At 31.4% G+C, this 21,704-nt stretch overlaps 1 protein-coding gene across 5 annotated transcripts in view; it reads left to right on the top strand.

Annotated features, from left to right (window-relative positions):
- LOC145255662 (uncharacterized) overlaps nucleotides 1-21,704 on the top strand; it is a 586,940-nt gene that overhangs the window by 424,312 nt on the left and 140,924 nt on the right. The gene's annotated exons all lie outside the window — the stretch shown is intronic.

The raw sequence follows: 21,704 nt of genomic DNA, 5'->3' as shown, positions 1-21,704 counted from the left end.
TGAAAATGATCATGTTGTAGTCAGTTGGTAAACAGTCTAATGGTATTGTGTTCCATCGATATTTCTTGGAAAGAAACTTTGCTCATGGAAGTTCTGTTTAGTATGCAGAGGATGATATTCCTATTTACTTGCCTCCCCCACGAGGGCAGAGTTAGACACAAGGTCGGTTTTTAATGTGGGGAAAATTCAGCTCCCCTTGATAGGAATAAAAATAAAAATTGTCCCATTTCATTCCCAAAAGAAATCATCAGGCTAAATATTTATGTGAGTGTATGTCCGCAGAAGCTGTGACGTAGTGCGGACGATGATCTCAGCATACAGAGTTCGAGTTCGGTTAGGAGTAATTATGTTACTTTTATTTTCACTGTGAAAGATAAGAATCCGTATATTTCGTGCCACTGACCACAAACAATTCCGGGGTGGAAGAAATACGGGTCGAAATTTTAGAACATTTGCTTCATTATGAACTTCTTTTCCATTATATTCCGAGACCAGTTAATCAGTAAAAAAAAAAAATAAATTTAACAAAAATATTTTAAACCTCATTATGAAAGGGAAATAATTTTACTAGCAGAGTTATCTCCCTTATTAAAAAAGTTTTTCTGATTTTCAAAGAAAATTATTTTAATTATCAAATAACAATAAATCTAAACGAAAAGAACAATTAAATAACAAAATTTTACAACCTATGTCTTTAGTTTGCTTTCCGTTTTAGATTAGCAGTAAAATCAGCCTTTGATTTATGCAAACATTTGTATTTATTTTTTTAATTGCAAATATTTTTTTGTAATTAATAATTTGGTTCTTATAAAGAAAGAGTCGGCAGAACGATTTTTTTAATATATGGTTTTAAGCAAAAACAACAATACTCAATTGCCATATCGAAAATAGTAATATATCTAAAAATTACGAAAATTGAAGGCGTAGAACAACTGCTATTGTGCTTTTAATGAAAAAAAAATTTTTTTTTTTTTAAGTCGGTGCTTACTTCTATACTTTATAGCCGAAATTGGAGACGCCATTTTTTTTCACGCACTTGCTATCCAAATCTAGGGGAGAACTCATTATGACCGAACGATTGCTTCCGGAAAGAGAAAGAATAAATTTACCAAAATTAACATTTATTACTTCCGGAAACGTTAAATTAAACTAAAATTATCATTTATTACTTCCAGAAACTTGGTAAACCGATATTACTGGAGAAAATGAATCTTGACAATTCAAAAAAATGTTTAAAATTATTTATTTGTTCGAAAAACACACACACACACACACACACACACACACACACACACACACACACACACACACACACACACACACACACGAAAAAAAAAAACAAACAGACAAAAAATTAAAAAAAAATGTTTTGGTTTTCAAATGGCGCTCGCCCAGTTTAAACTATAATGAATATGTCATTTCAATTTTCTGTTTTTAATAAAAAAAAAAAGAAAAAAGAAAAAAAGTTCCATGAAAAACTTTCCCGTTCTCATTAACTAAATCGAAACATTTCCAATTAAACAATTACGGATATATGTTCTCTTTGACTTTCTTTATTTACTTTTAAAGCAACATTGGACTTTTATAAAATATTTTTTTCCCCCGAACAAATAAATAATTTTAAACATTTTTTTGAATTGTCAAGATTCATTTTCTCCAGTAATATCGGTTTACCAAGTTTCTGGAAGTAATAAATGATAATTATAGTTTAATTTAACGTTTCCGGAAGTAATAAATGTTAATTTTTTGGTAAATTTATTCTTTCTGCCATAATGATGTCTCCCCTAGATTGTATAGCAAGTGCGTGAAAAAAATGGCGTCTCCAATTTCGGCAATAAAGTGTAGAAGCACCAAAAAGTCTATCCCTTATAGTACAAAAAACGCCAGCCATTTAAGTTGCGACAAGGAAAATGAATAGGCGCTTCTACAGAATTGGTACGAGATTTTCGGAAATCGTAATACTGAATTTTGCATGAAAACAATGGTATCTATGTATTCCTCGTATTTTTAAGATGATTATATTAAAAAAAAAATACGAAAATTTAAGATGATTATATAAAAAAAAAAATACGAAAATTTAAGATGATTATATAAAAAAAAAATACGAAAATTTATAAGATAGAAAATTATTAATTAAAGAAAATAAAAAATAGAAGTTGATGAAAATGATCATAAAACACAGGACAGTTTAGCGAGGTCATTTTTAGTTCGAATTAAACAAAGATGGCGGCAATGTTTCACCTGCTAACACTATTAAATTTTTTTTGTTTTGTTTTTTTAATAAGTAATATTCAGGTAATTTCGACTGCATAATTTGCAAGCCACCACTGCAACTTGTTAGAATTGACATTAAAAAAAAAATCAGTTGAAACCATTGTTTTTTTTATCTGAAAACTCCATTTATTGACTATAAAATCTCGTCCCAATTCTGTAGAAGCACCGATAAGTATGTCCTTTGTATTCGTAATGAAGATGTTTATATCTAGAGAAATGCAACCCCTCCCCCATTTTCCGTAAAAATTACTTGGTACTTGTACAGTTTAGTCAAGACATTAAAAAAATGAAAATATCGAAAAAAGGTTATATTGTATGTATTCGTTATAGAACGAAGTTCTCCGGAAAAAAAAAAATTTCACTTAATTTCATCAAGTAGTTTTTTATTTTTATTTTTTTTTTTTCCGCGGAAAAACATGTTTTTATGAGAGCGCGTTGAAGGCGGCCATTTTGGATTTATAAAAGAATTTTGTTTGAATTTTAGAAATAACAAAGGGAGATAACTCCAGTTAAAGCGCTGACACCCCTTCCCATCTTTTAATAATGAAATTAAGTGAAAAAATTTTTCAGAGAACTTCGTTCTATAACGGATACATACAATTTAAACTTTTTTCGATATTTTCATTTTTTAATGTCTTGACTAAACTGTACAAGTACCAATTATTTTAAACTATAAATCATTTTCTACTCGATGAATTTCCGTAATTTTTTTATTTTTCAACATGACAATTAAGTAAGTATAGTTGTTTTTGCTTAAAAAAATAACACATACTCATATTTAAAAAAAATCGATCTGTCTGTTCTGCCTTAACAAGCACCAATAATTTTTATAATTTCAACTGCTTTTAAAAAATTTTTTTTATTCAATTGCTCAAATTTTGATTAATTTAAAAAAAAAATGATTTTATGTTTATTTTAGTAACATTTTTGGATATTTTTAACAATAGCTAATAGAACAAAAAATAAGTGAAAAAATGTGCAACAAATAAATGTTACCAAAGGCAAAATAGGTTAAGGTTACTCTTCTATCTACCTGGATATGTGTGCGTTTTAACTTATTTTAAAGAGTTTGGGACTTGAAAACAAGGTTAGGTGCTCATTTAAATTTGCACTTATGGCGGCAATTTAAAATAAAGAAAATAGTCTTTACAGAACGGAGATGTCAGATTCCAAAATTTCCGTAAATCAATCAGGTAGTCTTAAAAAAACCCCAAAAACATCTAAGAAAATAAAAATTTACAATTTTTAGCGATTTTACTTAAAAACTGAATTGAACATAAGGCTGAGTTTACTTTGAAATTTCGATTTGAGTTGTCTCCCCTTATTTCATCAGATTTCATTCGTGCTTGATGAAAGCACTTCGTTGTAAAATTTGATTTTCTTGAATAAAAAAACATTAACTACTTGATCAAATTACGTGATTTTTGGAAAATGACATCTTCGTTGTCTAGCGAGTACGTACATCATGCACACTTTCCTATATTTTCTTTATTTTTAATTGCCGCCATAAGTGCCAATTTGAATAAGCAACTAAAAGTAGGGTCAAGTCTGAGTGCGCACGAAAAAAATTAATGACAACTGTGTGCCGAGCCTCAATAATCGCTCAAAAAACGAAAATTAAACAAAATATTGTTAGGTGCCGAAACAATCTTTCACTTGGTGCTTGTATCACTAAGTGAAAGATTCTTATGGAATATTGAGATAACCTGCCCTACTAACATCCAATAAATGTTACAAATGGTCAAAAATGAGCACTCGTGCACTTTTGGTGATTTTTAGACAATTTTTTTTTTTTTTTCATTTTTTGAAAAAACTCCTCTCAGAACAGGGGCAAACAAATCAAGAATACCCTATCCAGAAATGTCAAAGTTTCACGTAACTTTTAGTTAAAAGCAAAGCAAATACATTAAACTAATACAAAAAAGGCAAAATCAAACATTAATTATCTGAAAATTTTATTGAATTAAAATAAAGTTAAGAATATTCTGGAAGTGTCTTTTGATTTATTACAAGAATTTTTGTCGAGTCTATGGTCCCCATCTTGCCAAACTTCCACAAAAAACACTCGACCAGCTATAACCACTATCAACAATTTCTCCCATTCTCTATCTGTACCTAAATCTAAACGCATATACCATGAACAATGCTTTTTTTCCCAGAACTTTACACCAGTGGAACTCTGTTCCACTGGCCTGCTTCCTGGCCGACAACAACATGGTAGCCTTTACGTCCAATATAAAGTTTTTGTTGAGCCATTCCCATAAATAATCAAATTTTGTCCAAGTTCCACCATTAATGATTACTGTACTACCACCATACATTCATTAACCCTTATTCTCGAGTGGCCTTCAAACCTTCATACGTGGTGATTCTCTAGTGTGTGTGTATATATATATATATATATATATATATATATATATATATATATACAAATGACAAAAGATCTACATTCCAAATTTCGATGTTGTCCATCTTACCGTTTATTTCTTTCAGCATGTTTAAATGTTCAATCCTTGACAGCACCTGTTTCGTAGCATAGAATCATTCATGTAATTATGTCCATTTTTAAAAATTTATTTCGCCCTTAACTCATCAGAGGAAAAGAAACCCATCAAATTTAAAAGAAAATAAAGAAATATGGGCATGACTACATGATTTTATATATATATATATATATATATATATATATATATATATATATATATATATATATATAATGTAATGGGATGATTCCAATATTTTTCCCAATTCCGATTCTTTATAAATCTCTAAATATTTTACTATAAAATTGTTATTTCGTCCCGATTACTGTAAAAACCACATCTTAAATGTGCGTGTATTTTCTCAAACGTAAAAACACACTTGTGAGGGTGTGGTCTATAGATTTTAGTATTACTGGAAGTTTAAATCAGTAAATATTTATTATTTTATTATTACTACAAGCAATGGTAGACGTTTTATAAAAACAAAATTAAATAAAATAGATAATTAAAGGAATCGATTTTGGCATCGGAAAATACGCTTAAATTTTTACCGATTTCGATACACCAAAAAGCTCTGATTTTTCTGATTCCAATTAATTGTCCCAACACTTATATATTCCTATAATTTTTTTTTTATTCGTGTATTGATATTCATATTAAAAACCCTTTTTTCTATGTATTTAAAAAGAAAATGCAATTTTACGGCTCGTAGAATTGTAACAAAATTTAGTGTTTGACAACAAATAATTAATAAAGTTTTTTTTTCCTAAATCCGTAGATTTTCAATGAATGGCTCATCTCATCGGAGAAATCCATGGATTAAAGAAAAAACTAATAATAATAAAGAAAAACAATTATTAAATTTTACTCCTTTGTCAAACAAAAAAAAATTTTGCAATTCTACATTATTTAATTCAGAATTTCGCGCGCACACACACACACACACACACAAACACACACACAATCTGAGGTTATTGTCTTCCAGAGGTTAAGTAACCAATGAAGTCTAACGAAATTAATACAAGAGTACTCAGTACCAAACACAGACGGAATTTGATGAACGACATTATCATTATTATTTTTAAATTAATTTTTTTTTTGTAAATTAGTCAACCGGGCAAATTATTTGTCGTAATATATAATAATTAATAGACAATATGATAATATAATAATAAGTAATATATACACAATCTGCATAAATTAAAATATCACGTTTAAGCGTATTGTATATATTAAATGCAATACTGAAATGCAATGGGATTACACATTGTATAATAATGTAAACATAAAGTCCAAATAAATATTAGTATCAATAAGACGATTCCAAGCAATTAAAGAAAGCTCAATATGTGAGATAGAGCTATAATATGAATATAAATTTTGAGTTAAATTCTGTAGAATTACAAAATTTAATTTTCAATTTATGTGCTAATTAGCAAAATTTATAATTACCCACATCTATTTTGCTAAAAACATTTCCTCCGGAGAGAAAAATTGAAATTCCATGGATTAAGGAAAAAAACTTTAATAATCATTTGTACTCCTTTGTCAAACCTACATAATTTAATTCAGAACAGGCGGTTTGAGCACTATAAAAGTGGTGGACGGATGTTTGTTTAAAATAGACATTTGGCGAGGTTATTTGCGGGCATCGCTCCGTAGTCGAATGGTAGAACTGCCGACTGTCAACATGATGGGTCTAGGTTCAATCCTTGGCTTGGGAGAGGTGCTAGTCTAGCCTCACTGATGAGTTGTGATACAATGAAACAGGACTGTATGTCGATGATTACAAATATATATTTATCTATATATCTATAAAAGTGCACGTGTCTGTGTGTCTGTCTATTTACATTTTCCTATGCAATAACTCTGTCAATTTTAAGTCTACAGACTCGAAATTTTATATACAGGATACTGAGATTTGGGGAAATCGATGTGATCGGTTTTCGGACAGAAATTTTGTTGTTAAGGGGTCAAAGTTTGAGAACTTTATCAAACTCCTCCGACAATTTTGGTTTACACACTTGAAATTTTAGATATAGGTTCCTTGGACATGGATCTAATTTAATAACTTGATTTGAGCCCAAAACAAATGTTAAGGGGTCATAATAGGGGTCAATTTTTTTTTTGTTTTTGCTCAGCATACACCTCCAAACACCCAGGCAACGCCGGGCTGAAATGCTAGTATATATATATATATATAAAGTTAAATGTATTCAGGAGATAAAACCCATGAATTAAAACGAGGTTATTAAGAGTGCTCAATAAAAAGAGAGTATAATATTTTTATTGATATAGGCAAATATTGCACAGTTGCTACACTGGGTTGGGTACCCATGGTTTCATCATAGCTGATCCTTAAAAAAAACCAAAAAAAAACAGGATCAGATATGATGAACAGTGGGTGAACTTTATTTCTGTTGCCTGACGTAGAGCCTTTGTTTTTTTAATAAACATTAGTATGTTCAGTGTTGCAACTATGTAATATTTGTGTATATATATATCTATAAAAGTGAATGTGTCTGTGTGTCTGTCTACATTTCCCTACACAATAACTCTGTCAATTTTTAGTCTACAGACTCAAAATTTGATATACAGGGTACTGAGATTTGGGAAAATCGATGTGATCGGTTTTCAGCCAGAAATTTGGCTGTTAAGGGATCAAAGTTCAACGATTTGACTTTTTCCCCGACAATTTGGGGTCTAAACACTTGATATTTTAGATATAGGTTACTTGGACATGAATCTAACTTAATAACTTGATTTTAGCCCAAAACAATAAATGTTAAGGGGTCATAATAGGGGTCAAAGTTAAAAAAATTGACCATTCTTTTTTTGCTCAGCATACACCTCCAAACACCCAGGCAATGCCGGGCTGAAATGCTAGTATATATATATATATATATATATATATATATATATATTAGTGAGAGAGAGAGAGAAAGACGGATAGGTGAAAAAGAATTAACTAAAATTGTTTTTGTATTATTAAAGTTCTGTCTTATTTGGATTCTTCAGATTAGTGTTCTCATCTCATTTCATCATTTCACAACGTTTCGACCGATGTAACCTCCAACCTTCTACAGGTGTATCTTGTCGAACTCAGAAATTTTTCTGCCGACCTCTGAAATCTCCACGGAATTTCAAACGGAACCCTTTATTTAATCCACGGGAGTAGCATGTTCTTGTTCCGTCAGCCATGAGTGGGTAGACGTCCTAAGTAATTTGCAGTTGTATTTCCAGTATTGCCCACATTGAGGATTGAACCTTCGACCTCTAGAAGAGTGTAACTTTACAACTGAATTATGTCAAGTACTTCATTCACTATGCAACGGATCGTTATTTAACTGAGGTTAATGAGGTTATTACATTTGCATATTACATTAAATAAAATCTGTTTTAATGATTAACTATAAATATTTAATGGAAACTAGCAGGGACGCCTGGCATGGCCTGGTTGTAAAATATGCTTAAATATTATAATTTATTTATTAAGATTTTGTATATATTATTATCGAGTCCATTTTCTATGAATTCTTACATATTATAAAGTTTTGATTTCAAAACTAAAAAAATATATCCTTATGACTTTGGTGCATCAGCTTGAATTGAAACTGAAACCAAAACTTATGAAGAATATATATATATATATATATATAACTTGAGCTCTTTCAGCTATAATCGAAACTGAAACCAAAACTTAAGAAGCATTCTTGGTAAAAATATTTATGAAAAAAATAGATGACTTGAGTGCCATCAGTTATAATTAAAACCGAAACCAAAATTTTGGAAGAATTCTTGGTAAAATCATTTATCACAAGAAATAGGTCATCTATAATGTAAATCTCACTTATCTGTTCAAATGTATGTATGTCTCGCAAAAACTTTTAACAGAGGTGGCGGATCCTGACAGGATCGGTATCATATTGAAGCTCAACGTCTTGGACGACAAATATCTAAAAAATTAGCCGAAAACATTAATTCCTTCACTCTAAACTCGGCCGTTTTGTACAAGGAGGGGTCGCTTTTTTTCTCCAACATTTTAGCAAGTCATCGTCACCGTTGGGTTGACTTCGGTTAATTTCAACGCTTTTGACTTCCAGTCACGTCATAGAGACATCGGCTAAGACATCAGATTTTCTTTCACTTTCTTGTCCGCCCTCACGGCACGGGTTTAAGCCTGCCTGCCTACTATCACTTTTTTTTTTTTTTTTGCTCAACACACCTCCAAACACCCAGGCAACGCTGGGTACCCAAAGCTAGTCTATATATATAAATGCGAAAATGTGTGTATGTATGTATGTGTGTTCGCTTTTTCTGTATGTCAACAAAAGGCTTTTTTCAGAGAAGCGGTTGCTTGCTTAACAACTTTTTAAAACTTTTTATATCACATACAAATCGTAATATCTCACAGTTAACAACGAAGCTCGCCTGTCTATTTAATTTGCTCGATTTCGGGAAGATAAATATTCAATATTTGTCGCTCGCCGCATGTGGGTTAGTCTTTTTCCTATAACATCTTGGTGGAAAAAAAAAAAAAAAAGCGTCCAGCACTAAATACTATCCCGCAGTCAAACTGACCTCATTAACTCATTAAAACAAGCACCTGCTAAATCCAACTAATTAAATAAATTCAAACGTGTTTCTGTAAGCATGTCGCGGTGGGGCAATGGTTGACGTCGCACTTTTTTTTTTTTTTTCACAACTTTGCCTCAAAGGTTCGGGTTCGGGTTCGATCCTCATACTTACTTTTTTTTTTAACCCTCCCACACACCTCCAAACACCCTGGCAACGCCGGGTACCCCTCGCTAGTAACAAATAAAAGACAGTCACTCGGAAGAAAAAAGATGTAAGCGTGACACACAAAATAACACACACTCTATCGTATTAATATATAGGTTAGTAATAGCATGTTTTTTAAAGTATTCTATTTAGAAATATATAAAGTTAATTTATTTTTAATCATTAGTATAGCCAAGATCAGCTGTTTAAAAACGGAAGTAAGTTTTCATTGAACTTACGAGTTATTCCCCTTTAACTAATGAGATTTTCTTTTGTTTTACCCGTTTGAATTTCATTTCTTGACTATTGGTGAATCTGTCTATCTATTTATTTAAATTTTGGAAAAATACAATCTGGTTTTGTATCGGTCGAGAATATTTTCCATAAGCTTTTCTAACTTTCACGTGATTATATGTAAAGTTATATTAAAAAAAAACAAAAAAACTTTATATCATGATAAAAAGAAAATATAACGAAATTGTATAGGAAAAGTAAAGTCTTTATAATTTTCTTTGCTTTTGTTTGATTCATATTTTTTGTAATTTTTTGTCTATAATCAAAGGAAACGTTGAATGGAACGAGTGTGGAGTATTGTCCTGCATGTGACGTGATACAGAAAAACTGCAGAGTTAAATGGAAAAGAAGGCTATTGTTTGTAATGGAGGGGGAACATAATGAATGTTTTGTCTTTGAGAGAATGGCAAATTCTTCCAATCAACAGAAACATATGCTTGTTTTCTGTTGAATGCGAGAAAACTTTTTTAAAAAAGAAAAATATTTTACGCATTTACGAACATGGCAAATTAACGTCATTTAACGGTTGAATTACATGATCGTATAATTAAGTAGGAGAGAATTAATAAAAAAAATGTATAATTAACGCACACACACACACATATAAATAATGTTAAATGGTTTAAAGCCAAACAAGTGCAGAATCTCTCTCAATAAATAAACATACCTATTACAATAGAAAAATGCAAGCATAAAAAGTAATATGGTTAAGCTTAAGCAAGATATTCTAGTAAAAAATATAAATTTATAACTTAAAATATTGCAGCATTCAGAATTAATTATATAATGTTAAATTGAATTAAAAAAAAATTCTTAATGCTGCAATATTTTAAGTTATAAATTTATTATATTTTTTTACTAGATTATCTTTGTTTCTTTTACATGTTTAAGCTTAACCATATTATTTTTCATCCTTGCATTTTCTATTGTAATCTATGATTTTTCCAGGCTTCCAGTAAATTCACTTGTTCTTTGTTTAATTTCAGTCTTATTTTTCTGCCCCCATAAATATAACATACACATATATGGCACTCGTCTGCTTTCAATAAAATTCCCCAATTATCTCTCTTTCATTCTTTCTGTTTCACTTGTTACTTCTCTTTTCACGAGAGCGGTAAATTGGTAGCAACAGTAGTCACTGAAGTGACATGGTTGCTATGGAAACCAGTCATAAAAACGTCGCTCACCTCCTTACGAATTTTTACGATTTTGAACACCAGTAAATTGATAACTTTTGTTTTACTGAACGAAAATTAAAATTTTTTTTTCACAATGTAGCTAAGAAAGTAATCTATAAACTATAATAGTTTGAAACGTAGTCGAAAAATGAGTGAGCAGTGGAGCTTTAAAGCAGTTCTAAATGACTAAAACTGCTACTTAACCCATATATTCAAACACTACTGTGTTTGAATGATATATATATGCGTGTGTGTGTGTGTGTGAGGACACTTCTCAACCTATATACTCAACGAATTTTCTATCTACAAACTTTAAATTTGGTATTTAGAGTATTCAGACATGTGGAAAAAAGGGCTGCTAAGGGGTTAAAATTGAAAAATTTGTACTTGGGAGTTATTTGATTTTTATCTGTTTTCCAACTGTTTCATGAATGTGCATGCACGGTCATGAAACATAACAGCTTCTTATGTTTAGAATAAGTAGGTTTGAAAACACTTTGTAAAGATTGTGCCAAGCTGGTCTAATGGTTATCATACTTTACTCACTGTCTTTAGGTTTTGGTTTCGATCTCAGCTGGAGTTTTTTTTTTTTTTTTTTTTACTTACAAGAAGTTAAGTGTTTAAAATATCTAATATTCGCATGCACATAGCTCAGTTTCTGTAATAATTAAAACAATATTTATGCGTATTTTATGGCCGGGTAGCCTGCTAGTATTTATTAAAATTAAATTCGATAATTCAATTAAATCTTCATCAGAAAAATGCAGGGTTTTTTTATCTTTTTTTTTTTTTTTTTACAAAGGAATCACCACTTATCAAGGCCCAGAGACCACTCGAGGATAAGGGTTAAAGCGTGTACAATGGTAAAGAATGGCAATATCATAGTAATAATTAGAAGTTTAAGTTTGGTAAATTGGATTACTTAAGGGGAACGGCTCATCAAGAACTTGTTTGCATTAAACTTGAAGACGGCCATATTGTAGTCAGTTGGAAAGCAAGTAAACAGAAGAGAGTTCCACAGGTATGCAGTTATCAGAAAGAAACTTTCTTCATGGAATCTATGTTTAAGTTTCGGCACAGATAAAGAGTGAGGGAAATTATTGATAGTGGTTTCAGCCAAGCAAGTGTTTCTCATGAATATTTGGCGAGAGGGTACCATAGATTGGAGCTCAGCCATGAAAATAACGATAAAACGGAGACAGGCTCCCAATGTTTCTTCTATGAAAAAGAGGTTGCATGGAAGAGAAAAGTGCATCTCCCACTAGGCTACAAAGTCTATTCTGAACTCTGTCATGGCAGGATAAGATCTTCCTAGCAGCTCCTGCCCAGATGTGACAGCAATACTCCATCCTTGGATGTATCTGGCTCTTATATAGGTAGAGAATTGCATCAGCAGGTAGATATCTATTGGATCAATAGAAGGATCCCATCATTTTTCCAATGGCAACGGATTTGATGTACGTATTCGATTTTAGATCAGAAGTAAAGGTCAAGCCTGAAGTTTGTCAAAACATGGAGCCTCCCCAAGACGAGAGCCATTCATTTCAATTGATGCCAGATGGGAATGAGAACATTGATGATGTAAAGATAGCTTACATGCCATGGTGATGGTAATGCTTGGCACGTCTTCTTTCAGTTGTTGGTGAAGTATAAGTTTTAAGAAAGAAGCTTTGTTCATGGAATCTGCATTTAGGTTTAGGCACAGATAAAAAGTGGGGGAAATTATTGATAGTGTTTTCAGCTAGACGAGTGTTTCTTGTGAAAGTTTGGCAAGGGGGTACCATAGATTAAAGCTCAGTCGAGCACTTGCCATGAAAATAACGATAAAGCAAAGACAAACCCGCTAAATCTCTTTTGTGAGAAAGAGACTCGTTTAGCTGAAAACACTATCAATAATTCCCCTCCACTCTTTATCTGGACCTAAACCTAAATGTAGATTCCATGAACAAAACTTCTTTCTTAGAATTGCACGCCTGTGGAACTGTCTTTCGTTCTCCTGCTTTCCAGCTGACTACAATATGGTTGTCTTCAAGTCTAATGTGAACAAGTTCTTGATAAGCTGTTTTTCTTAAGTTAACAAATTTACTGAATTTCCATTACTGACAATTACTATATCGTCCAATTGACTACTGTACACTCTTTAACCCTTATCCTCGAGTGGCATCTGGGCCTTGATAAGTGGTGATGCCAATGTAAAAAAAGAAACAAGAACAGCCTTTCTTCAGACTTATTGCTCTTTATTTAATCTAAAAAATTCAGTCCCCCCCCCCCAAAAAAAAATGGTGGCATTTTCTTCTTTGGAAAAAGCAAGCCTCGTGTTAACTTCAAGGTTTACGGGTGCTTTGAATTTTTTTGGTCTCTTTTTTACAAGAGTACCCAGCATAGGGGTGCCTTTCAGGTTAAAATGGCTTAAATTGACACTTTCGTGCTTATTAAAAAAAAATGATGCCTTGGATTTTTATAAAACTTTCTGAAAAGTTGTAATTAACTTATAATTTTGTTTGTCTATACTTTATGATAAATCTTCGGTGTACACCAGGGTCTCTTTTAGGGCTAATAAAAACACTCCATTTTTGGGACTATTTTACCATATTTCTCCAAAATTTTGTTGCATGGTGCTGAACTCAAATTTAAATATATTAAGGCCTTGGAGACTTTTGGGGCTAAATGGGGGGATGGTAGCAAATGATGGACTTTATTATTACTTTTTTTTTTTTTTTTGTATGATGCAGAACTCAAATTTACATATGTTAAGGCCTTAAACTGCACCGTTTGTTCATTTTCACCAGCATTTGACGTCCCTTGGGAACTTTTGGGGCTAAATGGGGGGGGGGCAATTGCTGAACTTAGTCATTTTTTAATGCTTCATTCACTGTACACTCATGGGGGACTATGCATGCTTCACTTGTTTTTTTATTTTTTTACTAAAAACACGATCAGTTGTTCTACTCAATAAATTTTCATAATTTTTGGATATATTACTATTTTCGACACAAGTACGTAATATTGTTTTTGCTAACGGCATATTAAAAAAACAAAATTGATCTGTCGACTCTATCTTAACAAGAACCTTAATTTTTTATAAGTTTTTACAGTAGGAAAAGACGTATATCAAAACCATTGCCAAGGTCGCGGGAAAAATGGTGGGCTCCTTCTACAGCTCCAGTAAATATCTCACTCTTGATGCAATTCTCTACATAAGCCAGATACGACAAACGATGGAGTACTGTTACCACATCTGGGAAGGAGCTGCTAGAAGCAGCTTAACCTGCTTTTACAGAGTTCAAAATAGACTTCGTAGCTTAGTGGGGGATGCCCTTTTCTCTTCCCTGCAATCTCTTTCCCACAGAAGAGACGTTGCGAGCCTGTCTCTGCTTTCTGGTCTTCAACCTATGGCCCCCCCTCGCCAAACTTTCATGAAAAACACTCGTCTGGCCGAAACCACTATCAGTAATTTCCCACACTCCGTGTCTGTGCCTAAACTTAAATGTAGATTCCATGAACAAAGCTTCTTTCTTAGAACTAAACATCTGTGGAACTCTCTTTCGATTGCCTGCTTTCCAGCTGACTACAATATGATTGTCTTCAAGTCCAATGTAAACAAGTTCTTGATAAACCGTCCTCCTAAGTAATCCAATTTACCAAATTCTCACCACTTATGTTTACTACGCGATAATCACATTGATTTATGTGTACCCATTAATCCTTATTCTCGAGTGGCCTCCAGTGAGTGAGTGCATGTCTTCATATCTTGGAAACTACTTGTTTCCTGAAATTTGAAACGTTAGTGGTAATTTTAAAGGATTTTCCGAGGGTGGAAAGAACCCCCCTCCCAAAAAATCCACAAAGTGGGTGCTCATTTTACGTTAAATTATTATAGAAAAGTGATCCCCCACTTTTTTAAAATAACATTTCTTCATATCCTGGAAACTACTCGTTTGCCGTCATGTTAAACGTTATTTTTTAAACGTAATTTTAAACGTTATTTTCGTTTTCAGCGACACCGAAAACCTTTCAAAGTGGTAATTTTAAAGGAATTTTCGAGGGTGGAGTAATTCTTCATATTTACCAAACTCTTTACAGATTATTCCAAACAAAAGATACCGTAAAAATTGAATTTCATCTTCCTTTCTCTGCATAATTACCAAAACAAAACAATGAAATGAAAAACTAAGAAACTGTTTTTTAATTTGTATTTATTTTCCAAATAGGACTGCAGGTTCACATAACAATTTCACGGTATCTTTTGTTTATGAAATTGCTATGTGAAACTGAAGTCCTATTAAAAAAAACAAAAACCAAACAAAAAAAAAACGAAAAAGTTTTTTAATTTTTAATTCCATTGGTTTTTGTTATGCAGAAAAAAGGAAGGCGAAATTTAATTTTTACGGTAGCTTTTGTTTATTAAAATGTTATGTGAAACTACAGTTTAGTTGAAACAAACAAACAGTCATTTTCTTAGTTACTAGCTATTATCAGCAATAGAGCCCCCCCCCCCCGGTAGACTGTACAGGACTCACCAATTTCGTTTCGCTAAAATTTGCGTTCCCTTCCATTTTTTTCAGCCGTTCCGTTCGCTGATTAATAAAGTCAATATTGCCGACAACCTCTATATTTTCTCTTGTGCAATTTCCTCCCATTTATCGACTTGTCATTATCTCTACCTGTGCTAGTTTTGTAAAACCTAAATTCGATATTATCTATCCGGGTTTACGCGAGTTTTTCTGTTTTATTTTTTAAAAGTTTTTTTTTTTTTTTTAAATAATTTGGTAAAAAAAAAAAAAAGTGTTTCGTAAGCTAAATCAAATTATGGTTATGTCCAAAAATTCATTACGCTGAGTTAAGACACCGGAAATAATGGACTCAGTTTACCCAAATATGATATGGAAGGCCGTAATCATTAAACGAAAAACGAAACCATATATGACCACGTTTTGTTTTATCATGAAACAATAAAAAAAATAAAAATAAATTTTTATTTTTTACATTTCAATAAATATTTGGGCAAATGTGTAGTTTAGCGGCGTAAATTGTTTGACAGACAAAAAGTTATAAAAATTATTTTATATAAACACATTAAGGCTGAAATAAAATCCGAAAATTTTTCCTTTTTATTATTTTTTTCAACGTTTTTTATTAGATTAAATGGACAACAATCGAAGCCGCCATATTGTTTTAAGATTTAGCCTTTCTAAGGTTTGACAGATTGGCTTTTTTAAGGCTAAATTCGGCCTTTTTACGGTCTTTCATTGCACAAATGGCGGCCAAAACAGGTCTAAGAGCGTAAAAAATAGCCAAAATTGGCTATAAAAAGGACAATCTGTCATGTTTTAATCTCTATTTGTATTTGACATAAATAACTTCAAAAATTTCGATAAAAATTTGCAACAAATTCTATAGCCAGTTTAAACGGCTTTCTATTTGACAGTTTAAATACTTTCAAATTGGCACTTGCGTAGATTGGTGACATTTTAAACGCATTTCAGGTGAAAACATTACGTGCCATGCCGAAATTAGTAAAATGTCCAAAAATTACGAAACATGATTCTCGGTAGTAGATGTGCTAGGTGTATTTTTAGCTAAAAAATCAGCCACAATTACGTTTTGAAATATTGTGTTTAAAAATGGCGGATTCTCAATTTAAGTCAAGGATTCTCCCTTGTTTGCCATACACAGCTGGTCACAACTTTTCTACATTAAAATAAAAACTTTATAATGATAATTATTTTTCTACAGGATTTTTTTTTTTTTTGTAATTTTTTAAATTTATACTATTTTCGACATGCCGCGCAAGTACGCAATAATGTTTCCACCTGAAATTTGTTGGTTTAAAACATCACCAATCTACATCAGCACCTCCTTTTTTTTTTTTTTTTAAATGGTTTTTTTTTTAACTATTAACAAAACATTAAGCGCTTCTACACTATCAGAACGAAATTTTTTAGTCGATAAATGGAGTTTTCAGATAAAAAACAATGGTTTCTACTGATTTTCTTTTTCAATTCTGACTTACAATGGTAGCCTCCAAATTATGCAGTCGAAATTACCTGAATATTACTGAATTATTGAAAAAAAAAAAAAACAACTTTAATCGTGTTAGCAGGCGAAAAATTGCGGCCATCTTGTTTAAATCGAAACGGAAAATTACCTCTCTTTTGAATATATTTCTTGTATATTGACTTATAAATTATTGGCGCTTATACAGTTTAGTCAAGACATTAAAAAATAAAAATATTGAAAAAAGTTATATTGTACGTACTCGTTATAGTCTGAAATTCTCTGAAAAAAATTTCACTTAATTTCATCAAGTAGTTTTTATTTTACAGCGAAAAAACAATTTATCATGATACCGAGCAAAAGGTTCGACTTTTAGGAAGAAAAGCTAGTATTAAAGATGGGGAGGGAGTGTCGGCGCTGTAACTGGAGTTATCTCCATTTGGCGAGTTCAACAAATTTCTTAATGGCTGACTTCAACGCGGAACGCGCTCTCATAAAAACGTGTTTTCTGCTGTAAAATAAAAACTACCCGATCAAATTAAATGAAATTTTTTTTCGGAGATCTTCAGTCCAAAACAGATACGTACAATATAACCTTTTTTCAATATTTTCATTTTTTAATGTCTTGACTAAACTGTACAATACCAAATTATTTATTTAAATAAAAATTCAGCAGTGTAAAGTATAAAAAATATCTCTTTAAAATCTTATTTTAAAAGTAATAGTTTAGTTAAAAAATAAATATACTTAAATAAAAAAATGAAATATCTTGATATATTATAATTTAAGTATATTTATTTTGTATTTTTGTAATAATAATAATGATATATATATATATATATATAAACTTTTGATTTAATAGCGAATACACAAAATTTGATTAATTTCATTTTTTAAGTTTAATTTTGTTTTTGTTGTTTTTATTTTTTTACTACGTTTAAACCACGTGATCACTCCTTATAAGAAATCTCATTGAAAGAAAATTATGAATGTATTTTTTCAATTCTCTTTTACGATATACGAAAAAGAACAAATGTAAGTTTACACGCATTTATCGGATGATCGATAATACTAATTAATCGAGTAATTAAGTAATTAATCGATTTAAAATTATTTCAAATTGGATTTTCGGTGAAATTAAAGGCAATTCAAATGGGGTGATCATACTTCAATCCCGCCAAAATTTAAAATATAAAGAATTTTGTTTTCCAAACTTCAAAATTCTTTTGTACGTTAAAGTAAAACATAATATTAATGATAAAATAAACAATTCCATGTGGATACTTGACTTTGTCATCAAGAAATGGTCATCTCGCCCGGTAAGATATTTAAAAAAAAAAAAAAAATCTTTTCTTTTAAATGGCTTGATATTTTATGTCTTAAAAAAAAAAAAACATTTAAAATACACAACTTTTCAATGTTTAAAAGATGCCTACTATCTGGTATTATTGTAGATTTACACCTCCAGGCACACCTTCCTGTCATACCTTTTTAAGGCGATTACGTTTGAATACCCTTCGCAAAAGAAAAACAAAATTATTTTAGTTTATAGAATGGAACGATCAATAATGCATATAAATTTAACGTAACTTTACTTTCATATTCCGGACCATCCTAGGAACAGTTAACAAAAACGTTTTTTCTTACTGTAGAATATTAAGTCTGGGCATTTTTCATGAGGGTCTACCTTTTTAGGCGATTATGTGTAGTTTTACGACCTTGCCAAGTTAGGGTTAGTGGTAAAAAAATTTAGTTCACAAACCTAAACAGTTAGAATAGCCCGAAAATAAATTATTTTTTCACGTTAAATTTATATACGAAACTGATCCCCACTCTAAATTCTAAAACTTCATCTTTTCCCAAGTTTTCACACATAATCCGCAAAAAATCAGTAAAAAAATCAATATTGATTTGCCTTGTCAACACTACACTGCCCAAAACAGACAAGTCGATAATATTTAGCAGTCATTTTGGAATTTTTGGAAGCTAATCTCTCCAGTATGTCCAAAATTTTCCTATATAGACTCGTGAATATCTTAAAATGGGGGTTCTTTATTATACACATAGATTCGAAAAAGTTGTCAAAAAACAAATATATGACAAAAAAAAAAAATGTTATCAAAGGCAAGATAAGTTACTTTTCTACCCAACTGGATATGTTTTTAGTGTTTTTATTTTATGTAACATGTTTATTCAGCTCAACAAACAGTGTTTACCGATGTGTTGGAAAATTCAAAATGACGCCGAACTCTCTGCTGAACACAGTAAGTTTGGAAAAATGAGTTAAAAATAAAACATACAAAATACTGTTAGAAACTAGCTCAGTATATGTTACCGTGACATACGCTGACATATATTCGGTGAGTTTTTTAACAGTATTTGGTATAGGTTTTTATTTTGAACTCATTTTCTCAAACTTACCGTGTTCAGCAAAGAGTTCGGCGCCATTTTAATTTTCCAATACATCGGTAAACACTGGATATTTTTCGAGCTGAATAAATATTTTACATTAAATAAAAACACATAATTATCCACTTAGGTTGAAAATTTGATGACATTTGTTATATATATATATATATATATATATATATATATATATATTTTTTTTTTTTTTTCGACAACTTTTTCGAATCTATATGTACAGTATTACAGTAATACAAACCTAAAAAAATCAAATATATAACAAATAAATCTTACCAAAGGCTTGGAAAGGTTTGTAGTGTTCTTACTTAATGTAAAATGTTTATTCGGCTCGAAAAACAAGCTACTGTCAACCCGCACAAGTAAATTGGCCACGATGTATTTGTTACGCGCCCATTTTGTTTTTTTCTTGTTCTCGTGTACAGGTTGACATTAGTTGTTTTTCGGGTAAATTTTTTACATTAGGTCTACCTCCACAATTTTCTTTAAAAATGACGGCTAAAACTGGTTTTCGACTATGCTGAATAAGAAAATCTCGTTTAAATTTTGTCGAAACCAGTAGTTTTCCGAATAAACACAACCAACCTCGAAAGCCGTTCTTTACATGAGAAAGTTGGGGTGTTTATTCCGAAAGCCGTTTTTGACATGGGGAGGTTGGGGGTGTTCATACTACGCTGGCTACTGTCGTTAAAAAAAATACCGTTTTTCCACTTAAATGCATCCTTATCTTTCAAGAAATAAGATATTCTATTTTAAAATTTAAGAAATTGTTATATGTTATCACGGGGTTATATTATGCTATATGTTATCACGGGTGGTCATTTTGTACGCGCAAGCGCGCGCAGAAAATGGCCACCCGTGATAACGTATAGAATCTCATGGCTTAATATTTGGAAAACTACTTGTTTTTCGTCTAATTTTAATTTTTCGCCAATACTACACTGTGACAGGGTAGTTTGGTACGCGAGTGCACATTTAACAGCCTTCGTTTATGCTCGCGCATCGCGCATAGGGTAAACGAAGTCTAGGCCGTGAAATGGAAGTCCCAAGTTCAGGGGTTAATACCATCGCGTCCGCTTGCGCGTACAAAAATCGCCAGCCGTGATAACATAGAATTACATGGGTTCATATTTGGAAAATTACTTGTTTTTTGTTCAATTTAAAATTTTCGCCAATACTACACTGTGACAAGGCAGTTTGGTACGCGAGTGCACATTTAACAGCCTTTTTATGCTCGTGCGTAGCGTAAACGGAGGCTGGGCTGTGAAATGGAAAATAGTCACAGACTTAAGGGGTTAATACCATACAAACGATAAATTAGCGACGGAAACGGTTCGGTTACCATATTCGGTTCTCCTTGGGCGTTGAGTTCCATGGCGACCAGCAGAAAAAAAAACAAGCGTCGCTCCCTTCCTAACGCATGCGCACGTAACGATTATTTGTCACATTGTTTATTATTTATTTATTTTGAAAAAAAGTTTTACTCTTTATGAATATTACAAGAAAAAAAGTTACGGGTTTGTATTACTGTACACATAGATTAAAAATGTTGTCAAAAAACAAATATATAACAAATAAATGTTATCAAAGGCAAGATAAGTTACTTTTCTACAAAACTGTATATATTTTTTGTGTTTTTATTCAATGTAACATGTTTATTCAGCTCGAAAAATATACAGTGTTTACCGATGTATTGAAAAATTAAAAATGGCGCCCGACTCTCTCTTTAACACGGTAAGTTTGGGAAAAGGTGTTATAAATAATAAACTAGACAAAATATTATAAAAAAAAATCACCGAATATATGTCAAGTTATTTCACAGTAACATATATTGAGCGATTTTTTAACAGTATTTTGTCTAGTTTATTATTTATAACACCTTTTCTCGAACTTACCGTATTAAAGAGAGAGTCGGGCGCCATTTTGAATTTTCGAATACATCGGTAAACACTTATGCTTTTCGAGCTGAATAAACATGTTAAATTGAATAAAAACATCAAAATTATATTCAGTTTGGGAGAAAAGTAACTTATCTTGCCTTTGATAATATTTGTTTTTTGACAACTTTTTCAAATCTAATACAAACCCGAAACTTGATATTGACCTTTTTTTTTTTTTTTTTTTTTTTTTTTTTTTTTTTTTATCGTGGTTTGCTTTGGACAGCGATTTCACAATTCCCCATGAATTTTAGTTCAAACAAAAATAAAAATAATTCAGACAATTAACATATATGTAAATATAACTTTTTGTTCGCACACCTGTCATATAAAAGAAC

Source organism: Euprymna scolopes, chromosome 31 (genome assembly GCF_053919585.1).
Source record: "Euprymna scolopes isolate OS-2025 chromosome 31, ASM5391958v1, whole genome shotgun sequence".
Taxonomy (NCBI): Eukaryota; Metazoa; Mollusca; class Cephalopoda; order Sepiida; family Sepiolidae; genus Euprymna; species Euprymna scolopes.
Note: the sequence above shows the minus strand (reverse complement) of the source record. Positions and strands in the feature narration are given on the sequence as shown.